At 36.3% G+C, this 7,559-nt stretch overlaps 1 pseudogene; it reads right to left on the bottom strand.

Moving 5' to 3' along the window:
* Positions 1-877: 877 nt before the first annotated feature.
* On the bottom strand, positions 878-6,688 carry LOC149534220 (UDP-glycosyltransferase 85A2-like; annotated as a pseudogene).
* Between the last annotated feature and the right edge of the window lie 871 nt (positions 6,689-7,559).

Below are 7,559 nucleotides of genomic sequence, written 5' to 3'. Positions count from 1 at the left end.
TTAAAATTGTGAAATTTCAATCAATTAACATTAAGTGTTAATAGTGTAGAAATTAAGTCATATGTTCTTTCCTATAAAGTCATAAGATTCTATCAAGCATATTTTTTTTGAGATAAAATATAAAAATTAACTTGTTTCAAATCATTAATAAAAGACACAACATATCCAGACTTTTGCACTTGGAAACACAAACACATAGATCATGTTTTTCCCTAAGATTGAGGTGAACACAAAATCTTCTATAACACTAAATACAAAAGAAATAAGTAACCTAATAGTAGGAAACACTTGACTCATCCAATGATGCATCAAACATGACTTCAATGGAAAATGTAAAATACTGTGGAATCATGTCAACGTCAAGAAATCCAAGATTTGCAAAGGAAGATTATTTTCCCCATACAAAGGTGCACAATTGTCACAACAACTAATCTATTAGGAGAATGAGAACAAAATAGAAAGTATCTAATTCACTTATGATGACAAGTATGCTTCTCTTCTAGTATGTCAAAGTTAACAAAATTAGTCAAAGGACGGGCCCTTGATTTAGTGGTGACTTTAAAAGGCTAATATATAGACAACAGACAATATATTTATTAAATAGTCTATCCAATTACATTTATTTATATTACTTCAAAATATTTAAATATTATTTATTATCATTTTAAAAATTAAAAAATCTAATTAGAAAAATGCAACAAATAAAAAAGTGACATCAACTACAATGAAAAAACATAAGTATCTATATGAAAGGTTGCCAAATAAAAATTGAGTTAATAATAAACATCCATCTTTACGACCTAACCTGTGGGAAAGTCCTCGCAAGGATAAAGGATAACTTGCGGAAAGAAAATGATTGCTTCAAAAGGAGAGTCATTTACTTCATGGCTGTGACAAACAGATTAAAATTGTTCCATGAAGAGCCACCGTCCATGACTGCATCCCTAGCAATTATCTTCAATTTTCTCGCTTCCTCTCTTATTTCAAGTCCTTTTTCCGATTCTAGCAAAACACCTATGCCTTTTACAAACTCTCCCTTTTCTATGATTCCTTGGCTCGTGTTTATATTCGATTGCAGACCTAAGTTCCACACATCCACAACATACCTTCGGTTAAGAAACTGGTCTGAGAGACAAGGCCAACAAAGCATGGGCACGCCCATGGTGATGTTTTCTTGCACAGACTTCCATCCACAGTGAGTCACAAAACAAGCAATCGAAGGATGGGATAAAACCTCTACCTGTGGCGCCCACGAAACTATGCAACCCCTTTCTCCCACTCGCTCCATGAAACCAGCTGGCAAAATAGCGTCGCTTCCTCTAATTAGATCGGGGCGCACAACCCACAGAAAAGGTCTCTGCGTTGCCTCCACTCCCAGAGCAAGCTCTTCCAACTGTTTGGCACTCAGAAGGGCTAAACTTCCAAAAGATATATACACAACAGAGAGGGCAAGCTGTTTATCCAACCACTGCAAGCATTCTGTCTCATTGTTCCACAAGCTTGGGAGCAACTTCCTACTTGTCTGGCAATGGAGAAACTCGGGAGGAATAAGAGGGCCAATCGGATACACTCCCACTTCTTCGGACAACATTTGGACTATTGGAGCTTCGATCTCTGAGAAAGAATTGAAGAGGATCCATTTGATGTGGCGCTTGATTTCCTCTGCCATTCGAATCCCCTTTCGAAACATGTATTCACTCCCCAAGACCACGGAAGTTCTATAGATCGCAGTGGCTGCATGCAAGGAAGATATTGTACTGTTTTATCTTCCTTTGGCATTCCTTAATCAACAGAAAGCACCACTAACATGAATTGAGATTAAAATACTTAAAAATCTGAGAACTAAAATGGAGTAATTTATAGAGTACCATCAGAAGAAAGGATGCCTAGCGAGACAAGATTAGCATTTGATGAGGAGATAACAGGAACAGAGCCTATAATAGGCTCAATATTGGATGGAAAGAAGAAATAAATAAAAAAACTACAGGAAAACATCAAATATGAACAACATCTTACGAGTTACATGTGTTCATTCATGGCAAGCACATAGGGATGCTGCCTTGCCAAACACATGTTTCTTCAAACTGTAGCCCATTCCTGCAAATGGCCATGAAGAAAGTAATGCACATTCCTCCTACCCACTCTCCACCACACTCAGGCCACTTCACATGGTGATTATGCAAGCAAGAGGCATTTTTGCTCAAATAAACTTCTAGAGGTTCTTGTGTGAGTCTGGCTTCCTGCAACGATAACTTCTACAAAAAAAAAACAATGCTACTACTACTATTTTATTCAGAAAACAACAGATATGATATGCATCCCTAATCAATTTGTAGTGTGAATAAAATAAAACCAAAACCCAAGTAGCAAGAAAGCACTACAATTTTATTTATTTCATTTGTTCATCTCAGTCCTTCTTCACACAGAAAAGAAAAATCTCAAATCATACTCTCCCAAAAGATTTTAGAGAGAATTTATAAACAAAGCCAAACAGTTAAGAACTGGTTTTGGCAACCACCAGACCCATAAAAGTTTTGTTTAACCTTTACTAAAGTTATAAAAAAATTTAAATTAAGCCCTAAAATTAAACACCACCCCAAATGCAATGAAAACCCTAAAATTTAATAATAACAAAAAAATCTAAACACCATCACAATTGCAAACCAAAAATTTATTCTTGTGCCCAACAAGGCAGCATATAAGATGACACCGCAACAAAATGAAGAGATTGCTAGGCAAGTACAGGAGTTGCTTGACAAGGGGTTGATAATGAAAAGTCTTAGCCCATGTGCCATACCCTCAGTTCTTGCTCCAAAGAAGGATGGTAAGTGGCAGTTGTGTACCGATTCTAGGGCTATTAATAGGATAACTATAAGATATAGATTTTCTATTCCTAGAATAGAAGATTTGTTGGATTGTTTGTGGGGAGCTTCATATTTTTCTAAAATAGATCTCAAAAGTGGGTATCATCAAATAAGGATATGAGAAGGGGATGAATGGAAGACAGTCTTTAAAACTAATGAAGGGTTGTATGGATGGCTAGTTTTGCCATTTGGTTTATCTAATGCTCCTAGTACATTTATGCGACTAATTAATGAAGTTTTGCATGACTTCATTGGGAAGTTTGTTGTTGTCTACCTTGATGACATTTTGGTGTATAGTAGGAATAAGGGAGAGCATTTGCAGCATTTGAAGATGGTTTTTCAAAGGCTATAGGAGCAAAAGTTGAAGATAAACTTGGAGAAGTGTGACTTTTTGAAACAAGAGTTGGTGTATCTTGGATTTGTGATATCCAAGGGAGAATTGAAAATGGATTCATCTAAAGTGGAGGCCATCATTAGTTGGCCAACACCAAGGGCTGTTGGAGAGGATTGAAGTTTTCATGGTTTGGCCACATTCTACAGAAAGTTCATAAGAAACTTTAGCAACATTTGTGCACCAATTTTAGACACCACCAAAGGAGGAGGTAACACAAAATTTGAATGGAATAATGGAGCAAATAAGAGTTTTGAGGAACTCAAAAAAAAGGTAGCCAAATATCCTATTCTTGTTTTACCAAATTTTAATAAAGTTTTTACAGTAGAATGTGATGCTAGTGGCTTTGCAATAGGGGTTTTTCTTAGTCAAGAAGGTAGGCCCGTTGCATTTTTTAGTGAGAAGTTGAATGAGGCCAAGAAGAAATATTTTTCTTATGATTTGGAATTGTATGCCATGGTCCAGGCATTGAAAAAATGGAGGCACTATTTGCTGCCTAAAGAGTTTATTGTGTATACTGACAACCATGCTCTTAGTTTCTTGAATGGGCAGAAAAAACTAAACCATAGGCACATGAAATGGGTTGAGAGTTTGCAGGCTTATACTTTCACAATCAAACATAAGAAAGGACAAGCCAATAAGGTGGCTGATGCACTTAGTAGAAGAGTGTAAATAGTGCAAGAAGTACAAATCCAAAGCATGGGTGTAGATGCATCGAAGGGAATTTATGTAGAAGATAGAGATTTCAGGAAAGCATATGAGGTTTGCACTAAATTGGAAGATAGTTTTCATTCTATTTTTTTTGAATTTATTGTGCAAGATGGACTGTTGTTTAAGGGCAGCCAACTATGTATTCCCAAATGATCTATGCGGGAAAATGTTATTAAAGAAAAACATTGTGGAGGTCTTAGTGGTCATTTTGGACTCAACAAGACATTAGAATTGGTACAAAGATTTTATTATTGGCCTAAGATGCAAATAGACATTAGGAAGTTCGTGGAAGGTTGTCTGGTATGTCAAAGGGCGAAGGGACTATCAACAAATGCTGGACTTTATCAGCCTTTACCCATACCGAAAAAACCTTGGGAGTGTTTGAGTATGGATTTTGTCATGGGATTACCAAGGAAAAAGATAGGTTATGACAACATATTTGTGGTTGTTGATAGATTCAGTAAAATGGCTCACTTTATTCCATGTAGAACCACTAATGATGGTAGTTATATTGTAGGACTATTCTTTAAAGAAATAGTTTGTATTCATGGTTTTCCATTGAGCATTGTATCTGACAGGGATAGCAAGTTTGTGGGTCACTTTTGGAGAACCCTATGGAAGAAGTTGGGCACAAATTTATCTTTTAGTTCAGCCTATCATCCTCAAAGAGATGGGAAAATTGAAGTGGTTAATAGATCCTTGGGAAACCTTTTGAGGTGCTTGACACAAGAACATGGAGGTAGTTGGGATGCTATCATACCTCAAGCAGAGTTTGCATATAATGACTCAGTGAATCGTAGCACATGCATGAGTCCTTTTGAAGTTGTTTATGGGGGACATCCAAGGGGAGTTTTGGAACTCAGAAATATGGATGGTTTGGAGAAATGGAGTGGACATGCAGAAGATTTTGCTGAAGCAATGGTGGAAGTGCATGAGCATGTGAGGAAAACTCTACAACAAAATAACCTAAAGGTGAAGGCTAAAGCAGATTTGAAAAGAAGAAATGTACAGTTCCAAGTTGGAAACATGGTTATGGTTCACTTGAACAAAGATCGGTTAGCTCGGGGCAGCAATACAAAGTTGATGATGAAGAAGATTGGCCCGTGTGAAATTTTAGAAAAGTTTTGAGAAAATGCTTACAAAGTGGCATTGCCTCCAAATGTAGCTATTTCACCTATATTTAATGTCTCGGATCTCACATTGTATAAAGGTTCAAACAAAGAAGTTGGTACAAAAGCAACAACACATGAATCAAATGACTAGATTCAAGAATTGCCTTCTAAAGAGACACCCCAGATGGAAAGTATCATCAACAGCAGGGAAGAAATGAGGACAAGACACAAAGTACACATGGAGTATTTGGTTAAGTGGAAGGGCCTTCCAGATTCTGAAGCTACTTGGTTGCCGGAAACAAAAATTATAAGGCAAGGTGGGGATATACAATAGTTGGTCTCCAAGAAGACTTGAGACAAAATTCACCCCCGGGAGTATGCTGCAGGAGCAAGTGCACAGGAATAAATTTTTGGTTTGCAATTGTGATGGTGTTTAGATGTTTTTTGTTATTATTAAATTTTAGGGTTTGCATTGCATTCAGGGTGGTGTTTAATTTTAGGGCTTAATTTAATATTTTGTTATAACTTTAGTAAAGGTTAAACAAAACTTTTACGAGTCTGGTGGTTGCCAAAACCAGTTCTTAACTGGTTGGCTTTGTTTATAAATTCTCTCTGAAATCTTTTGGGAGAGTATGATTTGAGATTTTCTTTTCTGTGTGAAGAAGGACTGAGATGAACAGATGAAATAAATAAAATTGTAGTGCTTTCTTGCTACTTGGGTTTTGGTTTTATTTTATTCACACTGCAAATTGATTAGGGATGCATATCATATCTGTTATTTTCTACATAAAATAGTAGTAGTAGCATTGTTTTCTTTTTGTAGAAGTTATCGTTGCAGGAAGCCAGACTCACACAAGAACCTCTAAAAGTTTATTTGGGCAAAAATGCCTCTTGCTCGCATAATCACCATGTAAAGTGGCCTGAGTGTGGTGGAGAGCAGGTACGAGGAATATACATTACTTTCTTCATGGCCATTTGCAGGAATGGGCAAAAATTTGAAGAAACATGTGTTTGGTAAGACAACATCCCTATGTGCTTTCCATGAATGAACACATGTAACTTGTAAGGTGTTGTTCATATTTGGTGTTTCCCTGTAGTTTTTTTATTTATTTCTTCTTTCCATCCAATATTGAACCTATTATAGGCTTTGTTCTTGTTATCTCCTCATCAGCATCGAAGTAACGCATAGCAAAGAGGGCAACTCGTCCACTATCAAAAATAGCAAGGGAAGCGTTATGGAGAGTCGCTATTTGGTGTAAACTAGAGCACATCCAGACGTCTGCAATAATACAGGTCACCTTGTTTTCAGAATTTATTTCTTGAATGATTTCATCTATTATAGAAGGCCCCATGCCCTTTTCCAATGCCTCCATACCACTTGCAATTCCTTCCTCACTATCCATAGCTGGGAACTCAAATGGACTAGATATCATGCGGATGTTATCATGCAAGCAAATTACAGTGTTGGCTTTGAGTATGCAATTCTGGTTGCTGTGGGAGTTGAGGAAAGTGGCTAGGAATCCATGGGAGATGAGCTTCCAGGCAAGTTGCATCATGGGACTAATGTGACCCTGCAAAGGAAAAGGAATCAAAAGTGCATGAGCAACCATGGCTGAGATTAAGCAACAATACAGTCCTGATATTCTTCTGTGTAAAACATATAATGGGTTTCAAAGTATGATGATGTTAAAATATTCTTAAAAGATGTTAAGATAGAATAGATAATTTTTAATTTGACAATAAAGATGGTTATGGGCTGAGTAATAATAGTTAAAATATAATAGGACACCGCAAGACACGTAGCATGCAGAAGCTCAAAGATGGCACGAGAAGTATGTACGTGTTGTATAATTGCTATGAGGTGTTCATTGTGGGGTGGTGTTGCAAATGGCTGACGATATATGACTTCAGCACTCCCACAGGTGGTAGATGCAAATGGACCTGATTGGTAGCAATAATGGCGGTGCGTCTTTTCTCTCACACGTACCTCAATTCTCTCGAATTGGCTATCCACCCGACAGATATGAATTCATTAATTCTTGGAAATTTATTAAACAATGAATTTATAATTAAGCCAATAGTTAAGCCGATAGGCTTATATGTGGGAGCTTTGCTCTTGGATTTTATAAATTTCCACCGGAAAATTGTCAGCCCTTTTGCTGATAATTTGTTTTTCCAACAATGGAAAATAGAAACCTATCATTTTGGAAACTTATTTGTTTTTGTCTATTTTATATTATTTGTATATGTTTATTCATAATGAATTTTACCTTTCTCACTTTCTAATTATCATACATGCTATATATTTCTAATTTTTTCTCCAATTTCTATTTGAAACCTAGAAATTTCTAAAGATATGTCTTTTTTCTAAAGATCTATCATTTTTAGTTTTGATTTCAGCATAGAGATTTTTTTAAAATGATTTTTAAGTATGTCATATGCTTACATTGATAGACTCATTTTATTACCATTAATTTTTTG

Source organism: Cupressus sempervirens, chromosome 10 (assembly GCF_028749045.1).
Source record: "Cupressus sempervirens isolate cs-2001-9-10 chromosome 10, ASM2874904v1, whole genome shotgun sequence".
Taxonomy (NCBI): Eukaryota; Viridiplantae; Streptophyta; class Pinopsida; order Cupressales; family Cupressaceae; genus Cupressus; species Cupressus sempervirens.
This window is presented reverse-complemented; position numbering and strand designations above follow the sequence as displayed.